Source organism: Suricata suricatta, chromosome 6 (assembly GCF_006229205.1).
Source record: "Suricata suricatta isolate VVHF042 chromosome 6, meerkat_22Aug2017_6uvM2_HiC, whole genome shotgun sequence".
Lineage (NCBI taxonomy): Eukaryota > Metazoa > Chordata > Mammalia > Carnivora > Herpestidae > Suricata > Suricata suricatta.
In genome coordinates this window covers 50,592,717-50,614,970 of record NC_043705.1, presented here as the reverse complement: position 1 = coordinate 50,614,970, position 22,254 = coordinate 50,592,717, and the positions used below count along the sequence as shown (strand labels likewise).

General features: G+C 40.3%; 1 long non-coding RNA gene across 1 annotated transcript in view; it reads right to left on the bottom strand.

Annotated features, from left to right (window-relative positions):
* The window catches only part of LOC115293800, a 49,523-nt gene that overhangs the window by 5,510 nt on the left and 21,759 nt on the right, over window positions 1-22,254 (bottom strand). Inside the window, exons 2-3 of the long non-coding RNA XR_003909610.1 lie at window positions 11,542-11,657; window positions 10,191-10,232 (exon numbers count right to left, since the gene is read on the bottom strand). This is a non-coding gene — a long non-coding RNA (uncharacterized LOC115293800). The remainder of the gene's footprint in view (window positions 1-10,190; window positions 10,233-11,541; window positions 11,658-22,254) is intronic.

The following is a 22,254-nucleotide window of genomic DNA, read 5'->3' as shown; positions in this document are numbered from 1 at the left end:
GTTTTCCAGTCTTAAGTGCTTTTGTGCAGCCACTGTCCTGATAGATGACTCAGAAAATGACTTAAAGACAAAAACAAAACTAAACAAATAAAAAACAACAGACATAAGCAAACAAAAAACGAGCCCAGAAAGCATCATGCCACCGGACTTGTAAACTTGATGAAACCTTCCCTTCAAGGAAAATCAACAGCGGTAAAGATCTGCAAATCCTTGAAGGTCTCTCCTGCAGCTTTAAAAAAGGTTTTCTTTTCTTTTTTCTTTTTAAAGTGTATTCATTTTTGAGAGACAGAGCATGAACAGGTGAGGGGCAGAGACACAGAATCCGAAGCAGGCTCCGGGCTCTGAGCTGTTAGCACAAACCCACAAACCACAGAGGCCTGAGCCGAGGTCTGACGCTTACCGGCTGAGTTACCCAGGTGCTCCTCTCCTACAGCCTGAATTGGATAAGGACCAAAAGAAAAAAATGGAAATAAAGAAGTTCCTATGAACTTAGAAAAAGCCTGATTTTTGCTGTAGCAAAGGCAACACAGAGCCATAAGAACCAATTTTAAATCCGTTCAATTGATCAAGATTACTGCCTCAGTAACCCCCTGGTGTAAGGTAGCCAATCAGGGGCAGATTCGCTCCAATAAACACCTCTCTGAGTGCCCACTAATCAACCACAGTCTCACCTGAGTGACCATGGGCTACAGACGATGTCAATCCACTTATACCTCTGAAAGTCTGTCAATTCCTGGCACCCCATGCTTTCCTCAAAGACCTTTTATAAGGTCAGCAGTTTGCTCTGCTCGGAGAGACTGCCTGACTAGCATAGCTCCCCTTGCTGTAGTAATTAATAAATCAAGCTTTGTAACTTTTTTTAATGTTTTATTTATTTTTGATACAGAGAGAGAGAGAGAGAGACAGAGCATGAGAGGGGGAGGGGCGGAGAGAGAGGGAGACACAGGATCTGAAGCAGGCTCCGGGCTCTCAGCTGTCAGCACAGAGGCTGAGGTGGGGCTCAAACCTACAAACCTGAGATCATGACCTAAGCTGAAGTTGGATGCTTGACCAACTGAGCCACCCAGGCGCCCCCAGCTTTGTAACTTTTTATTTCACATATTGAATGGTGGTCTCATCACTGTTTGACGAACTTTCCGGATTTTTAAAGTCATTTTTTAAACTTCTTCCCATTGAATAGTCCTAATAGTGACGGTAATGATGATGATGATGATGACGACAACGATGATAAGTTTAACCTCCACTCAGCATAGATCATGCACTGTGCTAAGGGTTTATGTACATTATCTAGCACTGAGAACTGCCAGTGACGTCTGGCTACCAGCACTTTTCAGCTTTTTAGGCGGCATTCAGACCTGAAGAAGTTACTCTCCCTTGTTTATTCAGAGTGCCAGTCATTTGCTTGTTTGCTTTCAAATCTGCTTCTCAGCCTTGCCCTTCCCTGCTCAATCACAGGAGGCTGATTCCTAAAGACTGAGTTTTCCAGGCTCTGCTGTCCGCAGGCTTCCAGCTCAGTTCTGCTAACGGGAATGTATAGGGGAAGATGAACGGCAGGGAGGGAGGAAGAGAGAAGGCAGAGCACCTCTTCCTTTCTGCTGGTGGTGGCTCTGGCAATAACTGCGTTTCCTTCTGTTGTTCCGGCCCCTTTGAACACACCGTCCCTCTTGGTGGCCACCACCCATATTATTCTGTTTGAAATACCTAGAGTGCTTTCTGGTTTCCTGAACCCTTAATGATACAATCAGAAAGAGCTGGTGGTACAAACTGTACCAGGTAGACTGGAGAGATTTGAGATTTAGTTCTAAGTCTGCTTTTTTTCTTTTTAAGTTTATTTATTTATTTTAAGAGAGAGAGAGAGAAAGAGCATGTGAGTAGGGCAGGGGAAGGGCTGAGAGGGGAGGAGGGAGAGAGAGAATCCCAAGGAGGCTTTGGGCTAAGAGTGAGGTTCAAACCCATGAACCATGAGATCATGAGCTGAGCTGCAAACCAAGAGTCAGACGCTTAACTGACTGAGCCCCCGGGGCCCCTCCAACTCTGCTTCTAAATCACTTGTGACTTCAAAACAATCACAGTTTGGTGCCTCAGTTTTGCTAGATATGATGGAATTTTTATCTTTAAGGTCTCCCCACACTGCCTATGCCCTAGAACCTTTGTAATACTGGGCTGACAAGAATTGGTTGAACATTTGTAACAGTTATAACCTTTCCCTTCCCCCATGTAACAGTGCTTAGAAACTGCCTTAAATGTCCTGATTACATTTAAAAATATAGCTGCCCCCCTCGAAAGAGATGAAGCATCTAAAAATATCTTTTTTTTTTTAATGAGCAGGGCAAGCTGCATAACTTGAGCAGTCCAGTCAAAATGAAAATGCAGGATCCTTGTTGAAAAAGCAGGAAAAAAGTGCCATTAAAAGTATTAGAAATAAAGCTTTTCCTTTTAAAATATTTTACTTATAAAACAGACTTAACAGTGATTTATGAGTAGCAATATAACTTATGAAGTGTGAAAAATATTTTTGGTGTCATAATTTTATGTAATGCAGTAACTAAGACTTTATTAATGTGATATCTTGATTATTCACTATTCTGTGGCTTCCTTTTCTCCAAACTTACATTTTAGGTCATTAAAATAAATACTTTTAGCAATCTTAGTTTTAGTTGATGCAATTGAAAGAGACACTAGTTGCTCCTGAAACATGAAAGATTGCAAATAATTTTTGATAATTTAAAATTTTGACAATGGTCTTTCTGTTGATGCAATTTTGATTGAAGCTGTTAAGAGGATTTTATAGGCTGTGACAACATTTGGGATACATATCTGATAAATTATTTTGAAATAAAAATCTTAGTACATGTAGAGCTGATAATTCTCATGGAACAACGTCTCTAAAAATATTTCATTCTTCATACAAATCAGTTTTGTGTAAATTAGAATTTAATTTTAAATGCAAATTTATGCAATGGTATTTTAATGTTTCCTCCGACATTTCCTGTAACTTGTGGAGGTTGTACAAGAAAAAAAAATGTGCCTTCATAATTTGTTTAGAATTCAAAACCCTGGTTTGTGCATTCTACCAATGACTTTTTAGCTACAAGGAAAAACTAATTTTAAAACTATTATTCCGCATTAGTAATTGGTAAGTAGTATGCTTTACTGTCAAATGTCGTTACATTTATTTTCTTTCTTTAAATTTCTGAGTCTTTAAATTTATTTTGTTTCCAAGTCTGTGGATATGTGGTTTGCAACGTTGAAACAGTTTTTAAAACTGAGATTGTAAACCCTTCGCAGGGTTATAACCACTCTTTGACGTGTTCTCTTGCAGGGTCGATGTGTAAACTTGTGTTTTGTAGTAATTTACTGACGAAGTTTACTGCCTGCGTTCCAGCAGGTCCTGTCTGGTCAGGCGTCGTCTGGCCGGAGTCAGTACTTGTGCAGACGCTGCAGCCAGGCTCCCAGGACCGATGGGCAAGCCTGCCTCCCACCCGGGTCGCCGCGGTGCCGGCCTGGGGAGCCCCGCTGCCTCCCACCGCTGCAGCCACAGCCAGGGTTTCCACGGCTTCTGCGCAGTGCGCATCGCTGCTGCCAGTTCGGGACTGTGTGCCGGCTAAGCAGACTTGGTCAGGTAAATAAAATAATTTTGTGCGCCTAACGCCTTGCAAAGATGAGCCAAATACGAGGGAAGAGCATCCAAGGATATTTATCTTCTTAATAAGATTATGTAAGAAATGTTTGCAGCCACAAATGTGAGGCTCCAGATGCTGGTGAAAAACCTTAGTTGTGCCAGGAGACCCATGATTGTTTCCAAGGTGTTCCAGTGACAGTTTTATAGATGACTGATAATCTTCTGGAAGTAGCTGTGATCATGCACAAGAATCGGTGTGCTTGGAGCCAAATCTATCCAAAGGTGCAGTTTTGGATAAAAAGTGGAGCTGAAGGAGTTTATGTTGACCTACCCATGTACTTTCTTCAGGCTATGGTGTCCTTGATCTCAAAATATCTGACGGCCTCGAAGAAACAGGAGTTTACTAATATGCATGCATGCCATCTCTACTTCTTGAAGGTTCTACAGAATTCATTCACCTTAGGTGTGAAATAAGTTGTAGCACTTTTACGATGGTATGTTAGAAGCATGTTTAGTTATGGAAAATTTCAAATCTATACAAAAGTGGAGAGAATACCATAATGAACCTCTCCTTATGTAACTATTACTCAGCTTCAATAATTTCACTACTGAGTTTTATCTGTACCTCCAACCACTGTCTTCAGTCCCAGATTCTTTTGAAACAAATCCCAGACGTTATATCATTTTATCTGCAAATATTTCAATATGTATTGTTAAAAAACTGGGCACCCTTCTTTTACCCAAAAATTTAGCAACAATGTGTAACATTATAAAATAGTTATTTCAATTTCTCTGTCTCAAAATTTTTTTCAGAATTTGTTTGAATCTCTGTCCAAACAAGGTACATGTACTGCTTACTAGCTGGTATGCCTCTTAAGTCTCTGAGAATTGCCCCCACTTCCCCCCTTTTTCCTTTGCAATTGATTTACTGGAGAAATTGGGTCTTTTTGTCTTGTAGAATTATCTGTGGTCTGGATTTTGGTAGTTGCTTCCCTAAATCTTGTTTACCATATTCTGCTCTTCCTCATATTCCTGTAACCTAGTATTGAAACATACAGGTTTGAGAGATTTGGCTTTGGTTATTTGGTGTGTGACTACTTCATAAGTGGTCTTGGGTACTTCCAACCGGACACAGTAATGTCTCTTTATGCATTATGTTAGCAGCCATTAATAATCTTTTTTCAGACCCATTATTTCATTAGAGCTTATAAAATGGTTATATTTAAATTGTATCATTCTTTACTTATTACCTGGACTATTTCCATAAGGAGAGATTTCTCTATATAAAAGATGATTGTTGCTGTCTGAGATATGATATGTATAAAATAGAAAATTTATGCTTTATTCTTTCCTTGTATTTCCCAGTTTTCAAAATAATGAATTGTTTAGCCAGCATCCTTCAAATGTTATCAGTGAGTCAAGCATCATTTTGAATTTCTGGATTCAAACCTATTTTATGTGTTTCCATCATTGCCGATGATGCTCAAATTGTCCCATCTTTGGCTAGTGTGAGCATTTTCGGGTTGGCACTGAGTTCTTTTGACAGGACCCTATTACTACTCTCTTATGGCTTCCTTGCTTGTGGTCCAGTGTGATATTCCAGCTTCATCTGGCACATTCTCTGCCCTACACCAGGAATCAGCCATTTCTCCAAGAAGCTCTGTGTTTTTAAGTGAAAATGGCATTTCAGAACTACAGTCAGGTTTCTAGTCCTTTTCAGTGGACAGAACTAAGAAAATAACTTTTTAAAGATATAACATACATGGTGACTTCATACTGATACTTATAATTCAAACTCAGGATTACAGAGTTTTTATTTAACATTGTCAACCTCACATCACCTCTATCTCCTTTCTCCCATGCCATAATCGACTGGTTCCCAGTGATACCAACATCATTACCATTCACTTTGTTCCACAAAACATACTCAACACAATAACAGTATCATCACTATGCCAAAAATATGCTTAATGAAAACAATTTTACAATTGTTTGTATAGGTCTTTTTTTGTCTTTAGGCTTTATCCTTTAGGCACAATCAAATTATTTGTTGAAAAATCACCTGAAATAATTTTTGATTAAGTTTAAAATTTTGTCTTTGTTTTTAGGAGTTTTAAAATTTAATTTTGTTTTATAATTACATAAAATACTTACAGGGCCTCAACTTCTAATATACAAAATAAAATATACTTGGAGTGTAACTTTTGCCTTGTTCTACTTTATTTTCTCCCTCTCTCATAGATAATTCTTTTTAAAAATGTTTATTTATTTTGAGAGAGAGGGAGAATGCATGTGAGTGTGCATGGGGGAAGGGCAGAGAGAGAGGTAGAGAGAAAAACCCAAGCAGGCTCAGCACTTTCAGGGCAGAGCCTGACATGGGGCTTGATCTCATGAACCTGTGAGATCATGACCTGAGCCAAAATCCAGAGTTGGATGCTTAACTTACTGAGACACCCTGGTGCCCCTCCCATAGATAATTTAAAAAATTTTTAGTTTTGGGTTTATTCCATTTTTTCCTAATTATAGTGTTTTAAAAGATATGTATTTTATCTATCTATCTATCTATCTATCTATCTATCTATCTATCTATCTATCTATTTTGATCTGTCATCTATCTATGTATAGCTCAGTCAGGGTCTTTAGAAAAATTTTAAAGTAGTTGTGACAATCTGAAGCTGTAGAACCTGGGGGTAAGAAGGGAAAAGGAGGACTGCAGACAGGTGTTGGGCTCTGACAACAGTGGTTATGACGTGGAGATTTAAGAAAGTCTGCTGTTTCTTGCTTGAGTAGACAAAGAAAAATGCTGTAACTACGTAGAAGAATATTTGGAAACATAGGATGATAGAAGCAAGGCAGAGTAGATGTTTCTTCAGCCAATATTTATGGAGGACCTAGGGTTTTCTGGGAATAGTCTTGCAGGTAAGACCAACCAAGTTTCAAGGAAAGTCCACTTCCTTAATCAGGACACATATTCATTTGTGATCACATGGGTTCCCTGATATTATTCATATTGTAATGATACTGACCAAAGTCCACTGTATTTGGTGAAAAGCATTTGTACATAGTTCATTTCAATTCAATACATTTTGGCTAAAATAGATCAACAAATATATTTAAGATATTTTGTGGGGCGCCTGGGTGACTCAGTCGGTTAAGCCTCCAACTTCGGCTCAGGTCAGATCTCACGTTCGTGGGTTCGAGCCCCGCGTCGGGCTCTGTGCTGACAGCTAGTTCAGAGCCTGGAGCCTGGTTCGTGTTCCGTGTCTCCTTCTCTCTCTGCCCTCCCCCTCTCATGTTCTGTCTGTCTCTGTATCAAAAATAAATAAAACTTAAAAAAAAAGATATTTTGTAAGGTAATGTTTTGGGGATACAGATGTGCAATAGATATGCCTTGCCTTTTAAGACTTTCTCTTTTTTTTAACTTAGAATTTTTAAATGTTTATTCATTTTTGGAAGAGAAAGAGAGATTGTGAGCAGCAGAGGGTTAGAGAGAGAGGGAGACACAGAACTCAAAGCAGGCTTTGAACCCACAAACCATGAGCTTGAACCCACAAACCATGAGATCATGAGCCAAAGTCTGACGCTTAACCAACTGAACCACCCAGGCGCCCCTGCCCTTCAAGACTTTCAAAGCCAATGAGGAGAAACAAAAAGAGACACAGACTTCCTAAAAATGTAATTGTGGCAGATTAAGTACTGGTGTGGAAATAATAAGGCTGAAGGGGTTTGGGAACCCAGTAGAATAGTTGGCTTTGAGTTGGGCATATCTGGGAATGCATCAGTTCAACTCTAAAGTTCCATGACTTCTTGTTTCATTAGTTGGCTCTTGTAAGAATTCAGCCGAAGGGGAGGCTAGGAGGAAGGGCATCCCCAGAAAAAAGGGACCGGTGGCCAGTGAGAGAGTAGGTGTGTTTGTGGGGCTCATTCACTCATGGCTGTATCAGTTTAAAACCAGGACTCAGATGAAAACAATTCTATCTGTTTAGAAATGTTTGATGATTTGACAGAACCAACCAGTGTAGCCTAAGTGCAACATTTTTAAACAAGGAGACCATATTTCCTCTCATAAAGTTACATTATCTAGAGTTAGCAGTTACTAATTTTGGAGTCTATGGCCATACCACTCTGAGCACACCCGATCTCATCTAATTTTGGAAAAACAAGGCCTGTCTGTTGAAAAATGCAAAAATGAAGAGTCCTGTTATTTCACAAAAATCTCAGTTGTTCCTTTCACAGTAGTATTGTCAGGTGAAATGGGGAAAAATTTGTTCTCAATTGTTCTGAATGCTGATAAAGCACCATCCCTTGTAGTGCTGCTTTTATTTTTGCTGCGTGACTTGTCAGGTCTTGGATACTGTGGTAAGAGAAAGATCTTCCTTAGCTTTTGATGGGGTTATGTCTTGAGAAACCCAATGTAAGTTGAAAATATCCCAAGTTGAAAATGCGTTTAATACCTCTAACCTACAGAACATCGTAGCTTAGCCTAGCCTGCTTAAACATGCTCACAGCACTTACATTTGCCTAGAGTTAGGCAACTCACCTAACACAAAGCCCATTTTATAATCAAGTATTGACTATCTCATGCAATTCATTCACTTCTGTACTGAAAGTGAGAAACAAAGTGGTTGTCACTCTGCTTGTGTGGCTGACCGAGCTGCTGCCACCTAGCATCGTGCGAGAGTATCTACTGCCCATCGCCAAACTCAGAATCTGAAGTACGGTTTCTACTGAACATGTATTGGTTTCACACCATTGTGAAGTCAAAAAGTTGTAAGCTGAACCACTGTAAGTTGGGGACCATCTCTACTGCCTTGCATAGAATGTAAGATGTCACTGACTGTAAGACGTACTGTTATATTATGTACCATTATAAAAGAAGACAAAAACCGCTGTCGATTAAACTGTGACACAATATAAGGTTCATTTCAGTTTCAGAGTGTTAAAATGTGAAAATGAATGTGCATTTTGAAGTTGATTACATATGGCCTTTATAGAGTGTCTACTGTGTATCAGGTTCTGTTCCTGACCTTGATATTTTCTTTTATTTTTAAGTTTATTTATTGAGACAGAGAGAGAGCACACATGCAATGTGCACATGTGCACAAGTGGGGGAGGGGCAGAGAGAGAGAGAGAGAGAGAGAGAGAGAGAGAGAATCCCAAGGAGGCTCAACACTGTCAGTGCGAGCCCATTTTGGGGCTCAAACCCACAAACTGCGAGATCGTGACCTGAGCCGAAGTCAGACACTTGACTCACTGAGCCACCTAGGCCCCCTTCTCAATTAATTCTTATAAAAACCTAGTGACTCAGGTATCCTTGCTTTTATGTTATAGATAAAGAAAGCGAGGCACAGTGGCACTAATGACACTGGCTAAAGGTCACAGACCTGGTAAGTGAAACAATCTCCTCATTCCTACTTCTTTTCAAACTTCTGTTCTTAATCTGTGACTCTCCAGTCAAGCTATGTCTTGACAAGTTGTGACACGCTTGGTGTTTGCAGCTGATCACCTGTTTGCAGCTTGGGCACTTTTCATTTATGGCAAACCCTTATAAGAACTTCATGATGAGGCAATGCCACATTCTGCCCTAACTCAGATGGCTTAGCTGTGAGGCACATTGAATATTCATGAGCCTGGGGAGAAAGTAAAGGAAGGGCAGGGTTGGCCTGGACCAGAAGGAGTTAGCTGTTGGCCAACATGCAACATCAAAAAAGCCAAAGCAAACAATTCAAAACTGACATAGCTAGGAATCCTTGCCCAAAGAGATCCTGTAATAGATAAGGCAGCATAACAGAGGTTTCTGGTTGGTGGCAATATTAAAAATCTGATAAGGGGCCATGCATGGATTCACGATGGCCCATTTACTTCTCCAGTCTTTGAGAAGTTAGGGTACTGACTCTCAGGAGGAGCTTCTAACCTCAGCAGGAAAATGGGAAGGTAGGAAAGATCCCCAGTTCTACACCAGGACAATACGGTGGAAGCAGGAGACACCTATAGCACTGTGGGTCTCTGGGTGCTCAGGGTTTGAGAATAAGTCTACCAGACACTCCACATGCCAATTCCATGTGCTGGTCCTCCTCTCACTGTTGACTGGCCAGGGTCCAGCCTGGTTGGGTGATCTTAGGGGCTGAGGCTAAGTAGGAAAGGCTGGGGAAACTTACTTATGAGGGGAACCAGATGAGGTTGGACCAGGCAACAGTGAGACTCAGGTTGGACAATCCTATTCTGCACATACCTTGTGAGCCTTTCCTTTTGAGTTTAAGTCCCACTCAGGCTCCTACTAGTTGTGTGGCCACAGGACAAGTCACTTAATCCTTCCTATCCTCAGTTTCCTTTATAGTAAAATAGAAATTTCTAATTCAGAGATTGGTTGTGAGGATTAAGAAAGACTAAGTGATTACAAAGTTGGTCTCAATATGAGTAACTCCTCTTCCTTCCAGCTCTCCAGGACATGTATTAAATGCCATTTGTACAATTAAGACTTATCTACCCTCCTCCCACCTTTACAAAGCAATAATGATAATCATTTATACATGGTCTACAGTTTCCAAAAAATTGTCTTGTGCCTTACCCTATTCCTTCAGCTGATTTTTCCAAAAATCCATTGAAATACCTAGCAAGACAGTATTTTAAAAATTTCAGTTAAATAGTAACACTTAATAGTAACAAAAATATTTTTTTAATTTCCTTCTGCAGAGAGGAAAGAGAAATACTTGACATATTGGTGGGAAAGTCTAAACTTGTCTAAACTTGCCTGTGTAGGGCAGAGGGGAGATGTTGGGGAACAGACGATGGAAGACAGTTTGAATTGTGCCCTGGGTGCTAGGATTCTAGGAATGTAAGAGTCACTAATTTTATTATAATTATTATTATTATTATTTTAATGTTTAGTTATTTTTGTGAGAGAGAGAGCAAGTAGGGGAGGGGCAAAGAGAAAGGGAGACATAGAATCCACAGTAGGCTCCAGGCCTATAGTACAGAGCCCACCGCGGGGCTCAAACCCACGAACCACAAAATCATGACCTGAGCTGAAGTCAGACACTTAACTGACTGAGCCACCCAGGTGCCCTAGAGTCACTAACTTTTAAAGATTGCTTGAGTAATATTAATAAAAATATTTTTGGGTGCATGTTCAAATGCCAAAGGACTATTTCTTGACTACTTAAAGAGTGGTTCTCCTTGGTTTCTAGATAGGGGCTCTACCTCATACATCTAATATCCCTGAAAGAGTTTCTGGCGACAAGGTATTATTGTGTTCAATAGTAATAGAATACTAAAATGCCTTTTAACAAGACATTGCTTTATTGCTTGTAAAGTGCTCTGGGCTATTCCCATTCAAAATGACACAGTCATACACTTATAAACAGCAAAGTATACCTAATAGCTAATTGGGTTGAGAGCAGAACTCTGAGGAAATGAGACATTTGACAGGTAAACATTTGTCTTTGGGGTGAGACTTCCTTTTGTTTGAGAATGGACCACTTGAATGAATCCCTTTAGTAATGTATTTGTAAGGTAAATACCTATCTATTTTTCTTAGGGAAGCCCAGGAAGTAAGTAGTGTAATAACCCCAAATGCAAAACCTTCAGAGTAACTTATTAAGTGTTCTGTTTAATAATATAAATATATTTGCAAGTTAATGAAAAAATTCCTAAATCAGGATTTGTCCTGTCCTTTGCCTGGAAATGATGCATTGGTGGAGTTATGTGTATTTTTTATCGAAAAGCAGTGTCCATACAAGATCAGGAACCACCAGGAAGGTCATGCAGACCTGGACCTTCTTTCATCTCAAGGCTTCAAGGGAAGTCTGTGGTGTGGGTATAGATCAGCAAGAAGCTGCACTAGATGGTCTGGACCATTGATGTCCTTTCTAGGAGTTAAGATGGATAACCTTGATTTGGGGCAATGTTTGAGGACTCACATGATGGTCCCAGCTTTGTCTTTGAGACGAGGGCCGCAGCACCCTGCACATGCTCCTGTCATCTTGAAGTGGGAAAGAGAAGGACCTTAGCCTGGGGAGAGGGCCTTCCATCTTCCCTGGGGATAAAAAAAAAAAAGGGATTGAGCTTGTATGTTGGAATATGGAGGTCCCCAAAAATCCCTGCAGACGGGGTGCAGACGGCTCCTGCCCACCCTGAGAAAAGACCTGTGGGGGCTAGTGAGGCAGGGACAGTCCGCCTATGTTTGGGCTGTGACTTTCAGGGCAACCACCTGTAGTCCTAGTTGTGGGCTCCCTTTTGCGGTAAGTAAAACCTTGGTTTTCGAGCATAATTCATTCCGCAAACATGCTTATAATCCAAAGCACTCGTATATCAAAGCAAATTTCAAGAACCAGTGGCTCAGTTGTGATCATGTGGCATTTGATGTCAGGGACTACTCATATGTCAAGACACTGTTCATTTATCAAATTAAAATTTATTAGAAAGTTTCGCTCATCTTGCACAACATTCATAGAACAAGTTACTTACAATCCAAGGTTTTACTGTATTTCTGTTCTCCCTCATCTTTCAGCAAAGCCTTCTAAGGGACAGCTTCTGTGAGATGTGCTTTGAAGTACTGATGAAGGCAGCTCTGTCCAGGCTTGGGGAGGAAGTAAAACCTGAAAGCAGCAACCGTCAGGGGCAGGGGCAGGGATGGGATGGGAGTTTGGTTAGGTGTGAGCAGATGTCCTGTGCACAATGTAGAGCAATAATCTCGAGAGAGTGTCTAGCTCGGGGAGCCTGAGGATTTGTAGAACATTCTTTCACTGCGATCCTTGAGGAGTAACCCTGTGAAAGATGAGACTTTCTGCTTTTATAGGCATGTGTGTCAGGGTTCTTTGGGCATAAGAGAAGTTTGACCCCAGAGAGCTGGAGAATTTAGGAGAGTATCTGAGTAGTACAGTCTTTTTGTATTTTTTATTTTTAATAGGCTCCGTACCCAACATGGAGCTCAGTGTGGGACTTGAACTCATGACCCTGAGATCAAGACCTGAGCTGAGATCAAGAATCAGACACTTAACCAACTGAGCCACCCAGGCACCCATGAGTTGTATAGTCTTAAACACTCAACTCAGGTAACTTCGTGAGGCTTTCTCAGCCTGGTGTCTGAGTTCAGCATCTTTCTTAGTGTTCCTTTAAGTTCCTTTAACACCCTGGGTGCTTTTACACAAATAGGTAATAACATTTATTGAGTGCTTACATTGTGCCAAACAGTCACTTAAGTGCTTAAATGGTTTATCTTATTCAGTACTTTGGTATTTCCATTTTTCAGATGAGGAGCCTCAAACTTAAAGAAGTTATATGATTTGCCTAAAGTCCCACAGCTAGGACAGAGTCACAGAGTCAGGAATGTGCATGCTGATGGCCTGTCCCACAACCTGTGCACATAGGGATTAAAATGTACTCATTTCACTTCTCCCTTTGTTCCCTTTTAAAAAATGTGAATTTCCTTAGGATAGTATCTGTCTCTTTATTGTTTAGCATAGTGCGAGATACAGAACAAATGTTTGGCAAATGGTAATGGAAGGATGAATGGATGACAGGGCCTAAGGAGCCAAAGTTTGAGAAAACACACTGAAGCTCTTCTTACAGTTTATGAATGAATAAAATAATGTGCTCACCTCTGCTCTTGACACATAATCATCACTAAGTAAATGTTGGCTATTATTATCATTACTGGAAATAAAGATACCTTTAAAAGAACACTATTTTTGCACAGGAATGCATCAGACATCTTATTTTTTTCAAAATCTCCTTTACTTTATTTCTATACAATCTTAGAAAGAGGTGAGCATTTAGCTTCTCTGCAGTATTTTTCAAATGTTTTATTTTTGAGAGAGAGAGAGAGAGAGAGAGAGAGAGAGAGAGAGAGAATAAGTTGGGGAGGGGCAGAGACAGAGGGAGACACAAAATCCAAAGCAGGCTCCAGGCTCTGAGCTGTCAGCACAGAGCCTGCAGGACACTGGGCTCAAACCCACAAGCCATGAGATCATGCCCTGCGCCAAAGTAGGACACCCAATTGACAGAGCCACCCGGGTGCCCCTGTAGTATTTTGAATGTATAGGAGTTAAAAACCATTTTTGATAAGAGTTTTCTTTTGAAATGTGAGCGATGTTTGCTTTGAAATATGAATGTAGTTAGGCAGAATAGAGGACTGCTGCAAGTTCAATGTAAGCAATCTGCAGTGTAATGACATGAGCATATAGATGACATTGAATGTAAAAGGGTTTCTTATCATAGGCTTCCAGCCATCACAGCCTGAGGACAAAAGCCAAACTGCCAGATTAGAGGAACATTATGACTTTAGAATAATACAAAACTCAAGCTTCCTCACTTTTGGCTTTATAGTCAATCCATTCCCATTGTTCTTGCTCCAAAAGTATCTAAATTGACTTTGCTTTTAAAAGTTTCTAAATAGAAAATTGTCCTATGGTACCAGTTTGCTTAGGCATTTGGAATGTCCTCTTGTGCATGTCTTTGAGGAGGGAGGTAGGTTGAATGAATTTATTACTTTTACTGTTATTATTAATCTTTTATCCATTTGTGGCAGAATCTGCTCATTGCATTGCACACCGCAATATCTATTCTGTCCCCTCCTCAGTAACGTAAACCTGCATTTAGATGGGGACAATATACCCAGCGAGAAGAGTTTTCCTTGCAACGAGGTGTCAGTGTGATTATGTGATGAAATTCTTCTCAGTGATATATAAGTGGAAGGGTTGTGGAAAATCTCATTAAAAGGGAGGAAGTAGACCCACTCCCCCCCCTTCCTTCTTTTTATAGCCTGAAATGTGAATATAAACATCGGAGCTCCAGCAGATAGCTTGGGCTGTGACATGGCTTTGCAAATGGAAGCCATGAATGGCAAAGTGGCTACAAAGAAAGATACTGGGTCCCTAACACTGTACGGCCTCCATATTCGTCTTGAACAGCCAATTACATGAGAGAGATGCCAACTTTTACTTTATTTCTATTGTCAGTTTGGATCTTTGTTATAAGCAACCAAGCTCAATTCTAATAAATATTCTAAGAAAGTAACAGAAACTTTTCAAGAAAACTCTTATCTCTCTCTGTTAAGGTATTTCCATTGTGTGGTATTTTGTTGCTGCAAATATCCAGCTTTTTAGTTCTGTCTTCCCTCCTTCAATAATCTTTTAGGCTCCCTGTTAAGATGTCAGCTGCTCTGAGGATCTTTTCTGCTATACTCCGATTTTCAGTGTCTCTGTATGGGTCATCCAATTTCCTTAGTTCTCCTCAGTCTCTTCTCTGAAATCCTCCTGAGGCCCCAGTGTCAAATTCCACTTACATCAATGAACATAGAGGATTCTCATTAATTCAGAGGGTAGGAACTCACAAAAACAATTGTTCTAAGTGATTTTTTTTATTTAATAGGATTTGTGGGAACTGATTTTTAGATAGTGTGTCTGTGATGATAAATTAGCAAACACTGAGTTGAACACAGGCAGCCGTCATTTTAACCAAGCATTTGATAGTCTCCAGTGAGAAGCAGAGAGTAAACTCCAACTCAGCTTTGACTCCCAGCTCTGACAGTTAATAGCTATATGAACTTGGAAAACCTATCTACCTTCTTGAGGCTCAATTTCCTGATCTATAAAGTAGTGATCAAGATGAAAGGTGGTAATGCACATATAAAAAGAAACATGTCTCTGTGGGCTTTAATGTAAGGGAGTTTGGGTCAGTGGGAAAAACTCTGGGCCCAGAACTAAGTGTGCACTTGCTAGCTCTGTAATTTTGGCCAAATTAGTTAATGTCTCTGAGCCTCAGTTTTCTTATTTGTAAAATGAGAAAAATGATAGTATTGCCTCACAGGGCTGTTGTGAGAATGACGTGAAATAACATATGTGGAGACTCTAAGACAGCACCTGGTGCTAGAAAATGGTAAATATTAGTATTCTTGTGATTGTTACTGCTATTATATATACTTTCTTGGGGGATGAATGGTGAACTGTGGCTTGCTGACACTTAAAGTAGTTAAGTGGACAGGTGATCGAACAACATTGTAGAAGAACATCCATTAAAAGTTTTATGTCAATCTAAAGGAATAAGTTAGGTACAGTACTGTGGGCTCAGCCAATGTTTTATTGACGCCATGCAGGAAAGTAAAGTCTGCTTATTATATTTGATGGTAACACAAAGTTGGGAGGGATAGAACAATGGAAAGGAGATGGGCATTGATGACTGAGGACTTGGCTTTGAGTTCCCAAAGTCAATCACGTGATGACTCAGTTTCCTCATCTGTAAAATAATAATAACCCTGGCAAGAGCACCAGGCAGATGCCTTTTGTATTTTTTCCTGAAAGATTTCACATAGTCCATGACTCATTCTGAAAAATGATCATGCGCTTGCTTGTTTACAACCTAAAGTAGTCCCGATAAGTGACAATAGTAAAAGCATAGTTCACCAGACTCAAAATTAGGCAGTATTCACATCTTCTTTTAAAATCAGGACATTTGAACTATTTCAGATTTTATGCACAAAGTGTGCCCTTATTTATATTTCAAAGTCATGTACTTGAAGTTTGTATAAAATAGAAGCAAATGAATTAACCTGCGCTGCTACTCTGAAGGGGGCTGCTTTTGGGGATTCTGAGGCCAGCTTGGATCACGAGGAAGACTTAAGAAGAGCATTTTGGCTGAAACCTAATGGTTCTTCCAGAAGAGATCAGCCTAGAAAGAGCACTGACAGTAAGAACCCTTCCCAGCCTAGCCCTGTCTCTGAGACACCAGTGCTTTGCTGGTATTGGAGGGAAAAAGCTAGAGCTAAAGAGATAAGCTAAATCTATATACCACATTGCATAAAGCTGACTTTACAGCTCTACTGGATACTTGTTACTCTCCTGTTTGTCCTTCAGACTACAAGAAGGTTCTCTTCACAAATATCAACAAACATTGGCTACGTTGAATCCATTTTTCCAGCTCACCTGACCCCTGACACCTCAGGATCGTAAGTCTTCACCACAGCCACTGTTGTGAAGGACTTTCTGTGAGGTCTTGCATTTCTTGTACCCAAGACGAATCCCCAAGAGGGAATCTGGTCCCGCTTACCTTTCTACATTTGTATGAAGTACTATGCCAGAGGTCATAGGGTGTAGTTTCCTTAGTGGTTGCTGAAGGGGCTACAACCTGGGTGTACAGTGGCATAAACTCCTCCTGGAACAAACTTCAATTAGTGAAAAGTGGAAGTCAGGATGGAGCTAGCGGATAAATTCCTTCTCCATTTATTCCCCACTCCCATACACCGTTCTGAGTCATGGGTTTTCCATTTAATCCGTCCAGACATGCCCTGCATGGTCAAGTTGCAACACCAGTCGAGCAGTTGCTGGTTATGGAACAGTAGCCAGCATGGCCAGCGCATTACCTTGCAGTTTCTTCCCATCCTCCTCCGACTCACTTGTCTTTTCTTTCACACTCGCTGCCCGGTGATTGCACTTGCGAAGGAAGCTGTGCTTCAGAATCATTTTTTCCTAGGGAATTCAGACTAATGCATTAACTCTAGGCAGTGACCTGAAATAGATACTGAGCTCATACCTTCTAGGAACTTACAGCTTAGGTCAAGAGCTGATACATAAAGCATGGACCACAGTATAAAGCTGTGTACAATGACAACATATAATCTCATCTTTGAGATCCTCCAAACTTGGGTAGTTGTTTCTAGTTCTGGTTATTATTATTTTTTGTGCTAATCGAAATGTCTGGATTTTTTTTTTTTTGCTTGAATTTTTGCTTAATTTGCTTACAACAATGCCAGTAGTCCTCTGAGATCAGAGATCCTCCTCACCTTATGTGAGGCCAGCATTTTCCTTGGGATCCCAATCACAGATTTTGACTGTGTTCATGTTGCTGTAGGGATTTTGCTTTGGAAAAGACACCAGACAGTTTTTCTTTAATAATAGCATTTTATCATAGTTCCATTTTCCTAAAATTAAATTACTGTCAGAATTTCTTTTTTGCCTTTTCTCTCCAGTCAGATAATTGAATGTAATGATGTTGTTTACCCATAGATACTGTCTAGACTAGTTTTTTGCCTGCTTTTTTGAAATTGATTTAGCAGACACTGCAGCCTAGCTAGCTCCTTACATGGTGCTATAATGGTGGTTTGGACTTCCGCTTTACTTTTTCTGAACATTATTGTCTCTAAGTGGGGACAAAAATGTGACTGTATTTGAAAAGTACAAGAGATTTGCTTTAGTTGACTAAAGGCAGAAGGTAAAGCCTGTTGTGGGGGCAATCTCTTTGTTTTGGGGGGATTACACTGGTGAGTTGTCTCATTCACATGGATATAAATTAAGTCTATGAGTTAAATATGCTGCTTAACAAATTATCCCAAACTTGAAACAAAAATACCAGTTTTTACTTCCTAACATTTTTGAGGGTCAGGAATTTAGGAGCAGTTGAGTTGAGTGGTTCTGCCTCAAAGTCTCTTGGGAGTTTTCATTTAAGAGGTTGGCCAGAGTCAGAAGGTTTGACTGGGGCGGGAAGATTTACTTCCAAGGTGGCTTGTTCGATGGCTGGCGAGACAAGGCTGCGTGTTGGCGAGAGACCTGGCTTCATTACCCCTTGCATTTTTCCATAAGACTGCTTTGCTGTCATCATGGCGGGGTAGCTGGTCTCCCCAGAGTGTGTAATCCAAGAGAAAACATTGAACTGGCACGGTTTTCTTTTTTCTTTTCTTTTCTTTTTTTTCTGAAGCAGCACTGAAAGTCACACACTGTCACTTAACTGTATTCTGAAAGTCACACACTGTCATTTACTGTATTCTATTGGTGACACAGACGAACTGTAATAGATTGTGGGAGGGGACTATACAGAGCATGCACACCAGAAGAGAATCAGTGAGGAGCTTTCCTGGAGACTGACTGCCACATTAAGAAGTACTGGTTATTTTTCTTGAAAGTCCTTTAACTGTGGAGTAGTCCAGATAAAAATATATCAGACCGGGAAAGGTATACTCGCTTTAATAGTAATGTTCTAAAAGGCTGACTTCTTTGGGGATCAGCATGCAACTCTGCAATGATTCGTTTGATGTCAAGTGATTTTTTGCTTTTTCTCTGCAGAAACCACAAGACAAAGACCAAAACAAAGAGCTGCCCATTGGAAGGACTTATGGATATGGGGTAAAACCCTAAGTTCTCTTCAGTTAAAACCTTAGTCGCTCAAAGTTCCTGTGACTCACTCTTTGGCAAAGTTCCCCACAGAAATGTCTGTGACTCTTTCATGGAGGCCTGGCTTCACATGTGCCCACAAACCAGCCCATTGGAAATAAGCTTCATAGGACCCTGCTTTATTCTCCCTGCTCCCCACAAGCTTCTCAGAGGCTCTATCTGCAGCTTCCACTTTGGGATTCTGGTCCCCGCGCAGGGGGAGGGCAGGGAGGAATGACCCTTTCTCTACCTCTTATGACCCCATGCATTGTCAGGGCCCTGTGACCCCACTGCCTGTACCTTGAGCATCACATAGTCTTTCATGAAAACAGGTCCTCTTTGCCTCAAAGTATCTCCCCTCCAAGAACACACAAGGACAAGCAGCAGTTTTATTCTTCTGCACTCTTCATCGTAAATATAACTAACCTTCCACCTTGTATTCACAGGCTGCTACTTTCGCCCATGATTTACATAGTCTGCTGGGTTCTCCCCATACTGCCAAATGTCTTCCAAAGAGTCAGCTGTCAGAGCTAAGCAAATCTGTCAACACATGATGTGTGGCATAGCGCAAGGTTGTGATAAAAACTGATCTCAAGTATTAAAAATTTAAGCTGTCCTCTTCTGGCTAAGCTTTAAACAAGTGCTAAACATCCGTCCCAAGGTTGTTTTGACTTTTGCTAGATCCTCTGCACTTTGAGCATTCTTGTGATGCCCCACATATGGCACCATTTACAGCAGGCGCTTACATATTATCTAGATGTTTTAAGTGTAAGTACTAAATTAACCGAGCTTCATTTCTTGGCTGTATCAAGTCTCCTGGGCCAGGGCCCTGGGAATCCCACATATCTTCCGAGAATTCTGTCTCCTAAGTACTTTCTACATCCACCGCTTCCTCCTTTTTCCACTGCCATGGACTTGGTTCAATTCCTCATCACGTCTTTCATGGATCACTCCAATCAATATATAAACTTCTCTTTCTCTGCTTTAATTCATTCTCCTCATCTGCTGGTAGGATAATCTTTCTAAATACAAATGCTAGCACATCTTTCTCCTGTCTAAAGTTCCAAGGTGTCTGGGTGGCTCAATTGATTGAGTGTTCAACTCTTGATTTCAGCTCAGGTCATGATCCCAGTGCTGTGGGATTGAGCCATGCATTGGGCTCTGAGCTAAACATGGAGCCTGCTTGGGATTCTCTTTCTCTCTCTCCTTCCTTCCCTCTGCCCTTCTCCCCCAACAGGCTCTCTCTCTCTAAAAATCAAATAAAAGTTTATCCATGGGTCTCCTCACAGGTTCTAGGATCACATTCAAGTTATAAGCCAGTCCAAAGATTTTTGGCTGCCTCTCTGACCTCATTTACACCATCCCTCCTCCTGCACTGTTGGCAGCTACTCAACTTGCAATTATCTTAAATTTATACTATTTGATTCCCTGTGCTTTTGCAAGTATTATTCCTCCTATGTTATGTGCAGTTCCTATTCTTACTTCAAGACCCAGGGCATGTGACATCTCCTGTAAGACCCCTTTCTGTTCTGGGTTAGATGCCCCTCCCATGTTCCACATGATCTTTCACATGTCTGTCTCCATGTGAGATGCAGAATGCATTGTGCTTTAAGTTATAGACTTTGGAGCCAGAGTAAGTGGGTTTCATCACTTTCTTTTCTTACTAGCTATGTGACCTCTTGCACGTTTCTTAGCCTATTTAATACCTCAGTTTCCCTGGCTATAAAATGATAACGGTGCCTCTCTCAAGTTGTCTTGGCTTCTTGTATTAGTTGACATAGATGGAGTGCTTAGAATAATGCCTAGCTTACAGCCTAGACTTAATGTTGTCAGCTGTTCCCAATAATTTTAGTTTTAGTTAGTTCCATAAGATTTTAAGCTTTTAAAGGGATGGACCTCAACTTTGTTTTCTTAACATCTATTGCAAAGAAGTTATTTTTTTAATGTTTATTTTTGATACAGAGAGAGACAGAGCATGAGAGAGGGAGGGGCAGACAGAGAGACACAGAATCTGAAGCAGCTCCAGGTTCTGAGCTGTCAGCAGAGAGCCCAATGTGGGGCTTGAACCCACAAAAGTGGGATCATTACCTGAGCCAAAGTCGGGGGTTTAACTGACTGAGCCACCCAGGCGCCCCACAAAGAAGGTATTTCTATGAACATATAAATGAACTATAAGTGCCACATGCAAGATATGATACTTAATAGAACTTTCCTATTCTCCAGTAATTTTCAACACATTTAGTTCCTATGGGAACAAGCTAGTGGTGTGCACAGCAAGACTTTAAATAATTATAGGGACAATATATGTTTGTATGAGATTACATTATTTAATTTTAAAACAAGGTTTCTAAACTCAGAGAAAGATAATCTAAGTTTGCTAGAAATTTATTATTTGGGTGATTTGTATTACAAAATCAGCACTATTCCTTCTTGGGGGTGGGAGACATCTTTTATGATACTATATATCACTAGCTTTGAATTACCATAGACAGAATTGGTAGGTTGGTCATGTTGTTGGCTTAGTGGGAAATTCATTTCCTATCTTCTTTGAATGTCTTACTATTTTTGTACTTTAAGTAGTGTTTCAAAATCACATCATGTGTCCAACAGACTAACAACAGGCAAGCTCTTGCCATCTGCATTACACATTTCTGAGAAAGGGCTGCTAAATATCATGAGATTTCATTTCACAGAAATACCTTCTGGTAAATATACAAGACATTCATCATCCTCCACTTATAGACTATTACATTTTTATTCAATAAGTGTACAATAATTTTGAGACTAACCACATTGTGTAGCAGCCAGTTATCTTCTGGATGTCTACATTGGAATTAGATTTGACTATGAATGATAGAAACCCAAAATAATACTGGCTGCAACAAGTTAGAAATTTATTTTTCTCTCACATAAACACAGGCAGTGCTAGGCTGCCCAGTACCTCAATCATCAGAGACCAAAGCTCTTTCACTTTTCTGCTCTATTATCCTTAAAATACCAGTTTCAAGTCCTACTTTAAGGTGACTGCTCCAGCCCCAGCTTCCACATCCTCAGTCCAATCAGCAGGAGAGAGGAAAATGGAAAAGACCACTTTGCTGATATTTAAGGTAACTTTTCAGAAGTTGTATATATTCTCCCATTCATCAGCAGTTCGTTGCATGAACACACTAGTCAAAGGAAGGGTTGGAAATGTAGCCTTTGTCTGGGGTGGCTATGAGCTCAGCTAAAAATTGGGATCCTATTTCTGAGACAAAAGGGTAAATATATATTGAGGACTACTATCAGTGTGTACAACTACTTGTCTCACTGCCATCTAACTGTCACAGATACTAGGGTCCACTGAGACTGAAAAAATGGTAAAATGGTCCTATTGATGACAAAATTATGCATTGAGATATTTTGACCCTTCTTTAATGTGTTAGCTAGTGTGAGACTATTTTCAGACTTTAGAAACCATGTGGACACTATGAATTGATTCCAAAATTAAAAATA